This window comes from Delphinapterus leucas, chromosome 12 (assembly GCF_059928025.1).
Source record: "Delphinapterus leucas isolate spDelLeu-1000000601 "Yukka" chromosome 12, BTC_Dleu_Yukka2, whole genome shotgun sequence".
Lineage (NCBI taxonomy): Eukaryota > Metazoa > Chordata > Mammalia > Artiodactyla > Monodontidae > Delphinapterus > Delphinapterus leucas.
In genome coordinates, this window is record NC_143140.1 from 628,595 (window position 1) to 646,097 (window position 17,503).

Genomic DNA, 17,503 nt, shown 5'->3' on the forward strand with positions numbered 1-17,503 from the left:
GAGGCCAGCGCCTCATGGAAACTGCTGCACGCCTCTGCTTCTGCACGGCAAATCAGGGCCTTACTTCCAGGCATGTGTTCATGCTGGGTGTGCCGGTAGCGATATAGCAGGGTAAGATGTTGACTTTCTCCTCGAGCAGAGTGACTTCACGTACGAGGGCCTCGAAGTGCTCCAAGCACAGTGTTCTCTCATGGCAGCTCACACAAGGACCATGAGAAGTTTTCTGTGCACTTCGGACTCACCAGCAATGTTGTCCTGAGGCCGTTCGAGGACTCTGGAAATGTCGCTCTCCTCAAGGAACGTACATTGTGTTGCCCATCACTGGGCACGCACAGAGGGCCTCCGAGGGATGCACCAATGGGCCTCGAAATTGCTCAGCCGGCCCACAGGGGTCTGGAGGTACTCAGTGAACTTGCAGGAAAACGAGGTCTACCCGAGAGGCCTAGGAGTCCTCAGACGTGTACTTCCTTTAAAGTAAAGCATATAAGGGACAAAGAACTCATGGAAATAGCTGCATGCCTCCCTTTCTGCACGGCTACTAAGGGCCTAACCTGGAGGCAACTTTTCACGTTGAGATTCCCTTTAGCTCTAGAGCTTGTCAGGCTGACCACCACCGCGGCCATGGAAGCCCCTGGTTTAGACAGAGCAAACTCATTTTCTCCCCAGAAGCATTCTTACAGTGTTTACAGGCCTGTCAAGAGGAGGGAATGGCAGGCAGTTTCAATGCAGCGTGAACGCTGCCTTCAAAATGGGAAAGCAAGGCTAGTTCCAACAGGTCCCCTTTTCCAGGGGCACACTCAGCATGCACCCCTGTGGCTTCTAAGAAGTCCGAGGAGACACAGGTTACCCTGTGTTTCCTTCCCTGACTCAACTTCTCGAAGTAGGGTGTTCTGCATCATGCGAACTGCCTCAACCAAGGAACGCCGTAAGCTGCTCCTCTGGGCCTGTGGCTATTCGAAAGCCTGCAGTGCCACAGGAAGAACAGGACTTCAACTGCAGTAAGAACGCAAGCTGACTTCCTCTAGGAGGCACGGTGAGTTCAGGCAGGACGTCTTAGGTGGAATGCGAAGACGAGGGTTACCCTGAGTGCAGCTCAGGCTAGGGCAACGCGTAAGACTTCCACGCCGTGTGGGACGTGCCAGAACGCTGTTCGTGAACGTGTGCGAGGGCTGAGGAAATGAAGCTGCTCCAAAAGAGAGGGCAGTGCGTTTCCCTACACCCGGCATGCACAGAGGGGCTGTAACGGGCTCCGGGTCTGGACGTTGCTTAGCTGACCCAGGTGAGCCTGGGGTAGTCAAGTGTTCCTGCGGGAATAGGGTGCCCAGGCTAGCGTCCTAGGTGTCCAGAAAACTGTGCTGCCGTTCAAGGAACGCAGAGCAGAGGCCAGCGCCTCATGGAAACTGCTGCACGCCTCTGCTTCTGCACGGCAAATCAGGGCCTTACTTCCAGGCATGTGTTCATGCTGGGTGTGCCGGTAGCGATATAGCAGGGTAAGATGCTGACTTTCTCCTCGAGCAGAGTGACTTCACGTACGAGGGCCTCGAAGTACTCCAAGCACAGTGTTCTCTCATGGCAGCTCACACAAGGACCATGAGAAGTTTTCTGTGCACTTCGGACTCACCAGCAAAGTTGTCCTGAGGCCGTTCGAGGACTCTGGAAATGTAGCTCTCCTCAAGGAACGTACAGTGTGTTGCCGATCACTGGGCACGCACAGAGGGCCTCCGAGGGATGCACCAATGGGCCTCGAAGTTGCTCAGCCGGCCCACAGGGGTCTGGAGGTACTCAGTGAACTTGCAGGGAAAACGAGGCCTACCCGAGAGGCCTAGGAGTCCTCAGACGTGTACTTCCTTTAAAGTAAAGCATATAAGGGACTAAGAACTCATGGAAACAGCTGCATGCCTCCCTTTCTGCACGGCTACTAAGGGCCTAACCTGGAGGCAAGTTTTCACGTTGAGATTCCCTTTAGCTCTAGAGCTTGTCAGGCTGACCACCACCGCGGCCATGGAAGCCCCTGGTTTAGACAGAGCAAACTCATTTTCTCCCCAGAAGCATTCTTACAGTGTTTACAGGCCTGTCAAGAGGAGGGAATGGCAGGCAGTTTCAATGCAGCGTGAACGCTTCCTTCAAAACGGGAAAGCAAGGCTAGTTCCAGCAGGTCCCCTTTTCCAGGGGCACACTCAGCATGCACCCCTGTGGCTTCTAACAAGTCCGAGGAGACACAGGTTACCCTGTGTTTCCTTCCCTGACTCAACTTCTCGAAGTAGGGTGTTCTGCATCATGCGAACTGCCTCAACCAAGGAACGCCGTAAGCTGCTCCTCTGGGCCTGTGGCTATTCGAAAGCCTGCAGTGCCACAGGAAAAACAGGACTTCAACTGCAGTAAGAACGCAAGCTGACTTCCTCTAGGAGGCACGGTGACTTCAGGCAGGACGTCTTAGGTGGAATGCGAAGACGAGGGTTACCCTGAGTGCAGCTCAGGCTAGGGCAACGCGTAAGACTTGCACGCCGTGTGGGACGTGCCAGAACGGTGTTCGTGAACGTGTGCGAGGGCTGAGGAAATGAAGCTGCTCCAAAAGAGAGGGCAGTGCGTTTCCCTACACCCGGCATGCACAGAGGGGCTGTAACGGGCTCCGGGTCTGGACGTTGCTTAGCTGACCCAGGTGAGCCTGGGGTACTCAAGTGTTCCTGCGGGAATAGGGTGCCCAGGCTAGCGTCCTAGGTGTCCAGAAAACTGTGCTGCCGTTTAAGGAACGCAGAGCAGAGGCCAGCGCCTCATGGAAACTGCTGCACGCCTCTGCTTCTGCACGGCAAATCAGGGCTTTACTTCCAGGCATGTGTTCATGCTGGGTGTGCCGGTAGCGATATAGCAGGGTAAGATGCTGACTTTCTCCTCGAGCAGAGTGACTTCACGTACGAGGGCCTCGAAGTACTCCAAGCACAGTGTTCTCTCATGGCAGCTCACACAAGGACCATGAGAAGTTTTCTGTGCACTTCGGACTCACCAGCAAAGTTGTCCTGAGGCCGTTCGAGGACTCTGGAAATGTAGCTCTCCTCAAGGAACGTACAGTGTGTTGCCCATCACTGGGCACGCAAGAGGGCCTCCGAGGGATGCACCAATGGGCCTCGAAGTTGCTCAGCCGGCCCACAGGGGTCTGGAGGTACTCAGTGAACTTGCAGGGAAAACGAGGCCTACCCGAGAGGCCTAGGAGTCCTCAGACGTGTACTTCCTTTAAAGTAAAGCATATAAGGGACTAAGAACTCATGGAAACAGCTGCATGCCTCCCTTTCTGCACGGCTACTAAGGGCCTAACCTGGAGGCAAGTTTTCACGTTGAGATTCCCTTTAGCTCTAGAGCTTGTCAGGCTGACCACCACCGCGGCCATGGAAGCCCCTGGTTTAGACAGAGCAAACTCATTTTCTCCCCAGAAGCATTCTTACAGTGTTTACAGGCCTGTCAAGAGGAGGGAATGGCAGGCAGTTTCAATGCAGCGTGAACGCTTCCTTCAAAACGGGAAAGCAAGGCTAGTTCCAGCAGGTCCCCTTTTCCAGGGACACACTCAGCATGCACCCCTGTGGCTTCTAAGAAGTCCGAGGAGACACAGGTTACCCTGTGTTTCCTTCCCTGACTCAACTTCTCGAAGTAGGGTGTTCTGCATCATGCGAACTGCCTCAACCAAGGAACGCCGTAAGCTGCTCCTCTGGGCCTGTGGCTATTCGAAAGCCTGCAGTGCCACAGGAAGAACAGGACTTCAACTGCAGTAAGAACGCAAGCTGACTTCCTCTAGGAGGCACGGTGACTTCAGGCAGGACGTCTTAGATGGAATGCGAAGACGAGGGTTACCCTGAGTGCAGCTCAGGCTAGGGCAACGCGTGAGACTTCCACGCCGTGTGGGACGTGCCAGAACGGTGTTCGTGAACGTGTGCGAGGGCTGAGGAAATGAAGCTGCTCCAAAAGAGAGGGCAGTGCGTTTCCCTACACCCGGCATGCACAGAGGGGCTGTAACGGGCTCCGGGTCTGGACGTTGCTTAGCTGACCCAGGTGAGCCTGGGGTACTCAAGTGTTCCTGCGGGAATAGGGTGCCCAGGCTAGCGTCCTAGGTGTCCAGAAAACTGTGCTGCCGTTTAAGGAACGCAGAGCAGAGGCCAGCGCCTCATGGAAACTGCTGCACGCCTCTGCTTCTGCACGGCAAATCAGGGCCTTACTTCCAGGCATGTGTTCATGCTGGGTGTGCCGGTAGCGATATAGCAGGGTAAGATGCTGACTTTCTCCTCGAGCAGAGTGACTTCACGTACGAGGGCCTCGAAGTGCTCCAAGCACAGTGTTCTCTCATGGCAGCTCACACAAGGACCATGAGAAGTTTTCTGTGCATTTCGGGCTCACCAGCAAAGTTGTCCTGAGGCCGTTCGAGGACTCTGGAAATGTAGCTCTCCTCAAGGAACGTACAGTGTGTTGCCCATCACTGGGCACGCACAGAGGGCCTCCGAGGGATGCACCAATGGGCCTCGAAGTTGCTCAATCGGCCCACAGGGGTCTGGAGGTGCTCAGTGAACTTGCAGGAAAACGAGGCCTACCCGAGAGGCCTAGGAGTCCTCAGACGTGTACTTCCTTTAAAGTAAAGCATATAAGGGCCTAAGAACTCATGGAAACAGCTGCATGCCTCCCTTTCTGCCCGGCTACTAAGGGCCTATCCTGGAGGCAAGTTTTCACGTTGAGATTCCCTTTAGCTCTAGGGCTTGTCAGGCTGACCACCACCGCGGCCATGGAAGCCCCTGGTTTAGACAGAGCAAACTCATTTTCTCCCCAGAAGCATTCTTACAGTGTTTACAGGCCTGTCAAGAGGAGGGAATGGCAGGCACTTTCAATGCAGCGTGAACGCTGCCTTCAAAACGGGAAAGCAAGGCTAGTTCCAGCAGGTCCCCTTTTCCAGGGGCACACTCAGCATGCACCCCTGTGGCTTCTAACAAGTCCGAGGAGACACAGGTTACCCTGTGTTTCCTTCCCTGACTCAACTTCTCGAAGTAGGGTGTTCTGCATCATGCGAACTGCCTCAACCAAGGAACGCCGTAAGCTGCTCCTCTGGGCCTGTGGCTCTTCGAAAGCCTGCAGTGCCACAGGAAGAACAGGACTTCAACTGCAGTAAGAACGCAAGCTGACTTCCTCTAGGAGGCACGGAGACTTCAGGCAGGACGTCTTAGATGGAATGCGAAGACGAGGGTTACCCTGAGTGCAGCTCAGGCTAGGGCAACGCGTAAGACTTCAACGCCCTGTGGGACGTGCCAGAACGCTGTTCGTGAACGTGTGCGAGGGCTGAGGAAATGAAGCTGCTCCAAAAGAGAGGGCAGTGCGTTTCCCTACACCCGGCATGCACAGAGGGGCTGTAACGGGCTCCGGGTCTGGACGTTGCTTAGCTGACCCAGGTGAGCCTGGGGTACTCAAGTGTTCCTGCGGGAATAGGGTGCCCAGGCTAGCGTCCTAGGTGTCCAGAAAACTGTGCTGCCGTTCAAGGAACGCAGAGCAGAGGCCAGCGCCTCATGGAAACTGCTGCACGCCTCTGCTTCTGCACGGCAAATCAGGGCCTTACTTCCAGGCATGTGTTCATGCTGGGTGTGCCGGTAGCGATATAGCAGGGTAAGATGCTGACTTTCTCCTCGAGCAGAGTGACTTCACGTACGAGGGCCTCGAAGTACTCCAAGCACAGTGTTCTCTCATGGCAGCTCACACAAGGACCATGAGAAGTTTTCTGTGCACTTCGGACTCACCAGCAATGTTGTCCTGAGGCCGTTCGAGGACTCTGGAAATGTAGCTCTCCTCAAGGATCGTACAGTGTGTTGCCCATCCCTGGGCACGCACAGAGGGCCTCCGAGGGATGCACCAATGGGCCTCGAAGTTGCTCAACCGGCCCACAGGGGTCTGGAAGTGCTCAGTGAACTTGCAGGAAAACGAGGCCTACCCGAGAGGCCTAGGAGTCCTCAGACGTGTACTTCCTTTAAAGTAAAGCATATAAGGGACAAAGAACTCATGGAAATAGCTGCATGCCTCCCTTTCTGCACGGCTACTAAGGGCCTAACCTGGAGGCAACTTTTCACGTTGAGATTCCCTTTAGCTCTAGAGCTTGTCAGGCTGACCACCACCGCGGCCATGGAAGCCCCTGGTTTAGACAGAGCAAACTCATTTTCTCCCCAGAAGCATTCTTACAGTGTTTACAGGCCTGTCAAGAGGAGGGAATGGCAGGCACTTTCAATGCAGCGTGAACGCTACCTTCCAAATGGGAAAGCAAGGCTAGTTCCAACAGGTCCCCTTTTCCAGGGACACACTCAGCATGCACCCCTGTGGCTTCTAAGAAGTCCGAGGAGACACAGGTTACCCTGTGTTTCCTTCCCTGACTCAACTTCTCGAAGTAGGGTGTTCTGCATCATGCGAACTGCCTCAACCAAGGAACGCCGTAAGCTGCTCCCCTGGGCCTGTGGCTATTCGAAAGCCTGCAGTGCCACAGGAAGAACAGGACTTCAACTGCAGTAAGAACGCAAGCTGACTTCCTCTAGGAGGCACGGTGACTTCAGGCAGGACGTCTTAGATGGAATGCGAAGACGAGGGTTACCCTGAGTGCAGCTCAGGCTAGGGCAACGCGTAAGACTTCCACGCCGTGTGGGACGTGCCAGAACGGTGTTCGTGAACGTGTGCGAGGGCTGAGGAAATGAAGCTGCTCCAAAAGAGAGGGCAGTGCGTTTCCCTACACCCGGCATGCACAGAGGGGCTGTAACGGGCTCCGGGTCTGGACGTTGCTTAGCTGACCCAGGTGAGCCTGGGGTACTCAAGTGTTCCTGCGGGAATAGGGTGCCCAGGCTAGCGTCCTAGGTGTCCAGAAAACTGTGCTGCCGTTTAAGGAACGCAGAGCAGAGGCCAGCGCCTCATGGAAACTGCTGCACGCCTCTGCTTCTGCACGGCAAATCAGGGCCTTACTTCCAGGCATGTGTTCATGCTGGGTGTGCCGGTAGCGATATAGCAGGGTAAGATGCTGACTTTCTCCTCGAGCAGAGTGACTTCACGTACGAGGGCCTCGAAGTACTCCAAGCACAGTGTTCTCTCATGGCAGCTCACACAAGGACCATGAGAAGTTTTCTGTGCACTTCGGACTCACCAGCAATGTTGTCCTGAGGCCGTTCGAGGACTCTGGAAATGTAGCTCTCCTCAAGGAACGTACAGTGTGTTGCCCATCACTGGGAACGCACAGAGGGCCTCCGAGGGATGCACCAATGGGCCTCGAAGTTGCTCAGCCGGCCCACAGGGGTCTGGAGGTACTCAGTGAACTTGCAGGGAAAACGAGGTCTACCCGAGAGGCCTAGGAGTCCTCAGACGTGTACTTCCTTTAAAGTAAAGCATATAAGGGACTAAGAACTCATGGAAACAGCTGCATGCCTCCCTTTCTGCACGACTACTAAGGGCCTAACCTGGAGGCAAGTTTTCACGTTGAGATTCCCTTTAGCTCTAGAGCTTGTCAGGCTGACCACCACCGCGGCCATGGAAGCCCCTGGTTTAGACAGAGCAAACTCATTTTCTCCCCAGAAGTATTCTTACAGTGTTTACAGGCCTGTCAAGAGGAGGGAATGGCAGGCAGTTTCAATGCAGCGTGAACGCTTCCTTCAAAACGGGAAAGCAAGGCTAGTTCCAGCAGGTCCCCTTTTCCAGGGGCACACTCAGCATGCACCCCTGTGGCTTCTAACAAGTCCGAGGAGACACAGGTTACCCTGTGTTTCCTTCCCTGACTCAACTTCTCGAAGTAGGGTGTTCTGCATCATGCGAACTGCCTCAACCAAGGAACGCCGTAAGCTGCTCCTCTGGGCCTGTGGCTATTCGAAAGCCTGCAGTGCCACAGGAAAAACAGGACTTCAACTGCAGTAAGAACGCAAGCTGACTTCCTCTAGGAGGCACGGTGACTTCAGGCAGGACGTCTTAGGTGGAATGCGAAGACGAGGGTTACCCTGAGTGCAGCTCAGGCTAGGGCAACGCGTAAGACTTCAACGCCGTGTGGGACGTGCCAGAACGCTGTTCGTGAACGTGTGCGAGGGCTGAGGAAATGAAGCTGCTCCAAAAGAGAGGGCAGTGCGTTTCCCTACACCCGGCATGCACAGAGGGGCTGTAACGGGCTCCGGGTCTGGACGTTGCTTAGCTGACCCAGGTGAGCCTGGGGTACTCAAGTGTTCCTGCGGGAATAGGGTGCCCAGGCTAGCGTCCTAGGTGTCCAGAAAACTGTGCTGCCGTTTAAGGAACGCAGAGCAGAGGCCAGCGCCTCATGGAAACTGCTGCACGCCTCTGCTTCTGCACGGCAAATCAGGGCTTTACTTCCAGGCATGTGTTCATGCTGGGTGTGCCGGTAGCGATATAGCAGGGTAAGATGCTGACTTTCTCCTCGAGCAGAGTGACTTCACGTACGAGGGCCTCGAAGTACTCCAAGCACAGTGTTCTCTCATGGCAGCTCACACAAGGACCATGAGAAGTTTTCTGTGCACTTCGGACTCACCAGCAAAGTTGTCCTGAGGCCGTTCGAGGACTCTGGAAATGTAGCTCTCCTCAAGGAACGTACAGTGTGTTGCCCATCACTGGGCACGCACAGAGGGCCTCCGAGGGATGCACCAATGGGCCTCGAAGTTGCTCAGCCGGCCCACAGGGGTCTGGAGGTACTCAGTGAACTTGCAGGGAAAACGAGGCCTACCCGAGAGGCCTAGGAGTCCTCAGACGTGTACTTCCTTTAAAGTAAAGCATATAAGGGACTAAGAACTCATGGAAACAGCTGCATGCCTCCCTTTCTGCACGGCTACTAAGGGCCTAACCTGGAGGCAAGTTTTCACGTTGAGATTCCCTTTAGCTCTAGAGCTTGTCAGGCTGACCACCACCGCGGCCATGGAAGCCCCTGGTTTAGACAGAGCAAACTCATTTTCTCCCCAGAAGCATTCTTACAGTGTTTACAGGCCTGTCAAGAGGAGGGAATGGCAGGCAGTTTCAATGCAGCGTGAACGCTTCCTTCAAAACGGGAAAGCAAGGCTAGTTCCAGCAGGTCCCCTTTTCCAGGGACACACTCAGCATGCACCCCTGTGGCTTCTAAGAAGTCCGAGGAGACACAGGTTACCCTGTGTTTCCTTCCCTGACTCAACTTCTCGAAGTAGGGTGTTCTGCATCATGCGAACTGCCTCAACCAAGGAACGCCGTAAGCTGCTCCTCTGGGCCTGTGGCTATTCGAAAGCCTGCAGTGCCACAGGAAGAACAGGACTTCAACTGCAGTAAGAACGCAAGCTGACTTCCTCTAGGAGGCACGGTGACTTCAGGCAGGACGTCTTAGATGGAATGCGAAGACGAGGGTTACCCTGAGTGCAGCTCAGGCTAGGGCAACGCGTGAGACTTCCACGCCGTGTGGGACGTGCCAGAACGGTGTTCGTGAACGTGTGCGAGGGCTGAGGAAATGAAGCTGCTCCAAAAGAGAGGGCAGTGCGTTTCCCTACACCCGGCATGCACAGAGGGGCTGTAACGGGCTCCGGGTCTGGACGTTGCTTAGCTGACCCAGGTGAGCCTGGGGTACTCAAGTGTTCCTGCGGGAATAGGGTGCCCAGGCTAGCGTCCTAGGTGTCCAGAAAACTGTGCTGCCGTTCAAGGAACGCAGAGCAGAGGCCAGCGCCTCATGGAAACTGCTGCACGCCTCTGCTTCTGCACGGCAAATCAGGGCCTTACTTCCAGGCATGTGTTCATGCTGGGTGTGCCGGTAGCGATATAGCAGGGTAAGATGCTGACTTTCTCCTCGAGCAGAGTGACTTCACGTACGAGGGCCTCGAAGTGCTCCAAGCACAGTGTTCTCTCATGGCAGCTCACACAAGGACCATGAGAAGTTTTCTGTGCATTTCGGGCTCACCAGCAAAGTTGTCCTGAGGCCGTTCGAGGACTCTGGAAATGTAGCTCTCCTCAAGGAACGTACAGTGTGTTGCCCATCACTGGGCACGCACAGAGGGCCTCCGAGGGATGCACCAATGGGCCTCGAAGTTGCTCAATCGGCCCACAGGGGTCTGGAGGTGCTCAGTGAACTTGCAGGAAAACGAGGCCTACCCGAGAGGCCTAGGAGTCCTCAGACGTGTACTTCCTTTAAAGTAAAGCATATAAGGGCCTAAGAACTCATGGAAACAGCTGCATGCCTCCCTTTCTGCCCGGCTACTAAGGGCCTATCCTGGAGGCAAGTTTTCACGTTGAGATTCCCTTTAGCTCTAGGGCTTGTCAGGCTGACCACCACCGCGGCCATGGAAGCCCCTGGTTTAGACAGAGCAAACTCATTTTCTCCCCAGAAGCATTCTTACAGTGTTTACAGGCCTGTCAAGAGGAGGGAATGGCAGGCACTTTCAATGCAGCGTGAACGCTGCCTTCAAAACGGGAAAGCAAGGCTAGTTCCAGCAGGTCCCCTTTTCCAGGGGCACACTCAGCATGCACCCCTGTGGCTTCTAACAAGTCCGAGGAGACACAGGTTACCCTGTGTTTCCTTCCCTGACTCAACTTCTCGAAGTAGGGTGTTCTGCATCATGCGAACTGCCTCAACCAAGGAACGCCGTAAGCTGCTCCTCTGGGCCTGTGGCTATTCGAAAGCCTGCAGTGCCACAGGAAGAACAGGACTTCAACTGCAGTAAGAACGCAAGCTGACTTCCTCTAGGAGGCACGGAGACTTCAGGCAGGACGTCTTAGATGGAATGCGAAGACGAGGGTTACCCTGAGTGCAGCTCAGGCTAGGGCAACGCGTAAGACTTCAACGCCCTGTGGGACGTGCCAGAACGCTGTTCGTGAACGTGTGCGAGGGCTGAGGAAATGAAGCTGCTCCAAAAGAGAGCGCAGTGCGTTTCCCTACACCCGGCATGCACAGAGGGGCTGTAACGGGCTCCGGGTCTGGACGTTGCTTAGCTGACCCAGGTGAGCCTGGGGTACTCAAGTGTTCCTGCGGGAATAGGGTGCCCAGGCTAGCGTCCTAGGTGTCCAGAAAACTGTGCTGCCGTTCAAGGAACGCAGAGCAGAGGCCAGCGCCTCATGGAAACTGCTGCACGCCTCTGCTTCTGCACGGCAAATCAGGGCCTTACTTCCAGGCATGTGTTCATGCTGGGTGTGCCGGTAGCGATATAGCAGGGTAAGATGCTGACTTTCTCCTCGAGCAGAGTGACTTCACGTACGAGGGCCTCGAAGTACTCCAAGCACAGTGTTCTCTCATGGCAGCTCACACAAGGACCATGAGAAGTTTTCTGTGCACTTCGGACTCACCAGCAATGTTGTCCTGAGGCCGTTCGAGGACTCTGGAAATGTAGCTCTCCTCAAGGATCGTACAGTGTGTTGCCCATCCCTGGGCACGCACAGAGGGCCTCCGAGGGATGCACCAATGGGCCTCGAAGTTGCTCAACCGGCCCACAGGGGTCTGGAAGTGCTCAGTGAACTTGCAGGAAAACGAGGCCTACCCGAGAGGCCTAGGAGTCCTCAGACGTGTACTTCCTTTAAAGTAAAGCATATAAGGGACAAAGAACTCATGGAAATAGCTGCATGCCTCCCTTTCTGCACGGCTACTAAGGGCCTAACCTGGAGGCAACTTTTCACGTTGAGATTCCCTTTAGCTCTAGAGCTTGTCAGGCTGACCACCACCGCGGCCATGGAAGCCCCTGGTTTAGACAGAGCAAACTCATTTTCTCCCCAGAAGCATTCTTACAGTGTTTACAGGCCTGTCAAGAGGAGGGAATGGCAGGCACTTTCAATGCAGCGTGAACGCTACCTTCCAAATGGGAAAGCAAGGCTAGTTCCAACAGGTCCCCTTTTCCAGGGACACACTCAGCATGCACCCCTGTGGCTTCTAAGAAGTCCGAGGAGACACAGGTTACCCTGTGTTTCCTTCCCTGACTCAACTTCTCGAAGTAGGGTGTTCTGCATCATGCGAACTGCCTCAACCAAGGAACGCCGTAAGCTGCTCCCCTGGGCCTGTGGCTATTCGAAAGCCTGCAGTGCCACAGGAAGAACAGGACTTCAACTGCAGTAAGAACGCAAGCTGACTTCCTCTAGGAGGCACGGTGACTTCAGGCAGGACGTCTTAGATGGAATGCGAAGACGAGGGTTACCCTGAGTGCAGCTCAGGCTAGGGCAACGCGTAAGACTTCCACGCCGTGTGGGACGTGCCAGAACGGTGTTCGTGAACGTGTGCGAGGGCTGAGGAAATGAAGCTGCTCCAAAAGAGAGGGCAGTGCGTTTCCCTACACCCGGCATGCACAGAGGGGCTGTAACGGGCTCCGGGTCTGGACGTTGCTTAGCTGACCCAGGTGAGCCTGGGGTACTCAAGTGTTCCTGCGGGAATAGGGTGCCCAGGCTAGCGTCCTAGGTGTCCAGAAAACTGTGCTGCCGTTTAAGGAACGCAGAGCAGAGGCCAGCGCCTCATGGAAACTGCTGCACGCCTCTGCTTCTGCACGGCAAATCAGGGCCTTACTTCCAGGCATGTGTTCATGCTGGGTGTGCCGGTAGCGATATAGCAGGGTAAGATGCTGACTTTCTCCTCGAGCAGAGTGACTTCACGTACGAGGGCCTCGAAGTACTCCAAGCACAGTGTTCTCTCATGGCAGCTCACACAAGGACAATGAGAAGTTTTCTGTGCACTTCGGACTCACCAGCAATGTTGTCCTGAGGCCGTTCGAGGACTCTGGAAATGTAGCTCTCCTCAAGGAACGTACAGTGTGTTGCCCATCACTGGGAACGCACAGAGGGCCTCCGAGGGATGCACCAATGGGCCTCGAAGTTGCTCAGCCGGCCCACAGGGGTCTGGAGGTACTCAGTGAACTTGCAGGGAAAACGAGGTCTACCCGAGAGGCCTAGGAGTCCTCAGACGTGTACTTCCTTTAAAGTAAAGCATATAAGGGACTAAGAACTCATGGAAACAGCTGCATGCCTCCCTTTCTGCACGACTACTAAGGGCCTAACCTGGAGGCAAGTTTTCACGTTGAGATTCCCTTTAGCTCTAGAGCTTGTCAGGCTGACCACCACCGCGGCCATGGAAGCCCCTGGTTTAGACAGAGCAAACTCATTTTCTCCCCAGAAGTATTCTTACAGTGTTTACAGGCCTGTCAAGAGGAGGGAATGGCAGGCAGTTTCAATGCAGCGTGAACGCTTCCTTCAAAACGGGAAAGCAAGGCTAGTTCCAGCAGGTCCCCTTTTCCAGGGGCACACTCAGCATGCACCCCTGTGGCTTCTAACAAGTCCGAGGAGACACAGGTTACCCTGTGTTTCCTTCCCTGACTCAACTTCTCGAAGTAGGGTGTTCTGCATCATGCGAACTGCCTCAACCAAGGAACGCCGTAAGCTGCTCCTCTGGGCCTGTGGCTATTCGAAAGCCTGCAGTGCCACAGGAAAAACAGGACTTCAACTGCAGTAAGAACGCAAGCTGACTTCCTCTAGGAGGCACGGTGACTTCAGGCAGGACGTCTTAGATGGAATGCGAAGACGAGGGTTACCCTGAGTGCAGCTCAGGCTAGGGCAACGCGTGAGACTTCCACGCCGTGTGGGACGTGCCAGAACGGTGTTCGTGAACGTGTGCGAGGGCTGAGGAAATGAAGCTGCTCCAAAAGAGAGGGCAGTGCGTTTCCCTACACCCGGCATGCACAGAGGGGCTGTAACGGGCTCCGGGTCTGGACGTTGCTTAGCTGACCCAGGTGAGCCTGGGGTACTCAAGTGTTCCTGCGGGAATAGGGTGCCCAGGCTAGCGTCCTAGGTGTCCAGAAAACTGTGCTGCCGTTTAAGGAACGCAGAGCAGAGGCCAGCGCCTCATGGAAACTGCTGCACGCCTCTGCTTCTGCACGGCAAATCAGGGCCTTACTTCCAGGCATGTGTTCATGCTGGGTGTGCCGGTAGCGATATAGCAGGGTAAGATGCTGACTTTCTCCTCGAGCAGAGTGACTTCACGTACGAGGGCCTCGAAGTGCTCCAAGCACAGTGTTCTCTCATGGCAGCTCACACAAGGACCATGAGAAGTTTTCTGTGCATTTCGGGCTCACCAGCAAAGTTGTCCTGAGGCCGTTCGAGGACTCTGGAAATGTAGCTCTCCTCAAGGAACGTACAGTGTGTTGCCCATCACTGGGCACGCACAGAGGGCCTCCGAGGGATGCACCAATGGGCCTCGAAGTTGCTCAATCGGCCCACAGGGGTCTGGAGGTGCTCAGTGAACTTGCAGGAAAACGAGGCCTACCCGAGAGGCCTAGGAGTCCTCAGACGTGTACTTCCTTTAAAGTAAAGCATATAAGGGCCTAAGAACTCATGGAAACAGCTGCATGCCTCCCTTTCTGCCCGGCTACTAAGGGCCTATCCTGGAGGCAAGTTTTCACGTTGAGATTCCCTTTAGCTCTAGGGCTTGTCAGGCTGACCACCACCGCGGCCATGGAAGCCCCTGGTTTAGACAGAGCAAACTCATTTTCTCCCCAGAAGCATTCTTACAGTGTTTACAGGCCTGTCAAGAGGAGGGAATGGCAGGCACTTTCAATGCAGCGTGAACGCTGCCTTCAAAACGGGAAAGCAAGGCTAGTTCCAGCAGGTCCCCTTTTCCAGGGGCACACTCAGCATGCACCCCTGTGGCTTCTAACAAGTCCGAGGAGACACAGGTTACCCTGTGTTTCCTTCCCTGACTCAACTTCTCGAAGTAGGGTGTTCTGCATCATGCGAACTGCCTCAACCAAGGAACGCCGTAAGCTGCTCCTCTGGGCCTGTGGCTCTTCGAAAGCCTGCAGTGCCACAGGAAGAACAGGACTTCAACTGCAGTAAGAACGCAAGCTGACTTCCTCTAGGAGGCACGGTGACTTCAGGCAGGACGTCTTAGGTGGAATGCGAAGACGAGGGTTACCCTGAGTGCAGCTCAGGCTAGGGCAACGCGTAAGACTTCAACGCCGTGTGGGACGTGCCAGAACGCTGTACGTGAACGTGTGCGAGGGCTGAGGAAATGAAGCTGCTCCAAAAGAGAGGGCAGTGCGTTTCCCTACACCCGGCATGCACAGAGGGGCTGTAACGGGCTCCGGGTCTGGACGTTGCTTAGCTGACCCAGGTGAGCCTGGGGTACTCAAGTGTTCCTGCGGGAATAGGGTGCCCAGGCTAGCGTCCTAGGTGTCCAGAAAACTGTGCTGCCGTTCAAGGAACGCAGAGCAGAGGCCAGCGCCTCATGGAAACTGCTGCACGCCTCTGCTTCTGCACGGCAAATCAGGGCCTTACTTCCAGGCATGTGTTCATGCTGGGTGTGCCGGTAGCGATATAGCAGGGTAAGATGCTGACTTTCTCCTCGAGCAGAGTGACTTCACGTACGAGGGCCTCGAAGTACTCCAAGCACAGTGTTCTCTCATGGCAGCTCACACAAGGACCATGAGAAGTTTTCTGTGCACTTCGGACTCACCAGCAAAGTTGTCCTGAGGCCGTTCGAGGACTCTGGAAATGTAGCTCTCCTCAAGGAACGTACAGTGTGTTGCCCATCACTGGGCACGCACAGAGGGCCTCCGAGGGATGCACCAATGGGCCTCGAAGTTGCTCAGCCGGCCCACAGGGGTCTGGAGGTACTCAGTGAACTTGCAGGGAAAACGAGGCCTACCCGAGAGGCCTAGGAGTCCTCAGACGTGTACTTCCTTTAAAGTAAAGCATATAAGGGACTAAGAACTCATGGAAACAGCTGCATGCCTCCCTTTCTGCCCGGCTACTAAGGGCCTATCCTGGAGGCAAGTTTTCACGTTGAGATTCCCTTTAGCTCTAGGGCTTGTCAGGCTGACCACCACCGCGGCCATGGAAGCCCCTGGTTTAGACAGAGCAAACTCATTTTCTCCCCAGAAGCATTCTTACAGTGTTTACAGGCCTGTCAAGAGGAGGGAATGGCAGGCACTTTCAATGCAGCGTGAACGCTGCCTTCAAAACGGGAAAGCAAGGCTAGTTCCAGCAGGTCCCCTTTTCCAGGGGCACACTCAGCATGCACCCCTGTGGCTTCTAACAAGTCCGAGGAGACACAGGTTACCCTGTGTTTCCTTCCCTGACTCAACTTCTCGAAGTAGGGTGTTCTGCATCATGCGAACTGCCTCAACCAAGGAACGCCGTAAGCTGCTCCTCTGGGTCTGTGGCTATTCGAAAGCCTGCAGTGCCACAGGAAGAACAGGACTTCAACTGCAGTAAGAACGCAAGCTGACTTCCTCTAGGAGGCACGGTGACTTCAGGCAGGACGTCTTAGATGGAATGCGAAGACGAGGGTTACCCTGAGTGCAGCTCAGGCTAGGGCAACGCGTAAGACTTGCACGCCGTGTGGGACGTGCCAGAACGGTGTTCGTGAACGTGTGCGAGGGCTGAGGAAATGAAGCTGCTCCAAAAGAGAGGGCAGTGCGTTTCCCTACACCCGGCATGCACAGAGGGGCTGTAACGGGCTCCGGGTCTGGACGTTGCTTAGCTGACCCAGGTGAGCCTGGGGTACTCAAGTGTTCCTGCGGGAATAGGGTGCCCAGGCTAGCGTCCTAGGTGTCCAGAAAACTGTGCTGCCGTTCAAGGAACGCAGAGCAGAGGCCAGCGCCTCATGGAAACTGCTGCACGCCTCTGCTTCTGCACGGCAAATCAGGGCCTTACTACCAGGCATGTGTTCATGCTGGGTGTGCCGGTAGCGATATAGCAGGGTAAGATGCTGACTTTCTCCTCGAGCAGAGTGACTTCACGTACGAGGGCCTCGAAGTACTCCAAGCACAGTGTTCTCTCATGGCAGCTCACACAAGGACCATGAGAAGTTTTCTGTGCACTTCGGACTCACCAGCAAAATTGTCCTGAGGCCGTTCGAGGACTCTGGAAATGTAGCTCTCCTCAAGGAACGTACAGTGTGTTGCCCATCACTGGGCACGCACAGAGGGCCTCCGAGGGATGCACCAATGGGCCTCGAAATTGCTCAGCCGGCCCACAGGGGTCTGGAGGTACTCAGTGAACTTGCAGGAAAACGAGGTCTACCCGAGAGGCCTAGGAGTCCTCAGACGTGTACTTCCTTTAAAGTAAAGCATATAAGGGACAAAGAACTCATGGAAATAGCTGCATGCCTCCCTTTCTGCACGGCTACTAAGGGCCTAACCTGGAGGCAACTTTTCACGTTGAGATTCCCTTTAGCTCTAGAGCTTGTCAGGCTGACCACCACCGCGGCCATGGAAGCCCCTGGTTTAGACAGAGCAAACTCATTTTCTCCCCAGAAGCATTCTTACAGTGTTTACAGGCCTGTCAAGAGGAGGGAATGGCAGGCAGTTTCAATGCAGCGTGAACGCTTCCTTCAAAACGGGAAAGCAAGGCTAGTTCCAGCAGGTCCCCTTTTCCAGGGGCACACTCAGCATGCACCCCTGTGGCTTCTAACAAGTCCGAGGAGACACAGGTTACCCTGTGTTTCCTTCCCTGACTCAACTTCTCGAAGTAGGGTGTTCTGCATCATGCGAACTGCCTCAACCAAGGAACGCCGTAAGCTGCTCCTCTGGGCCTGTGG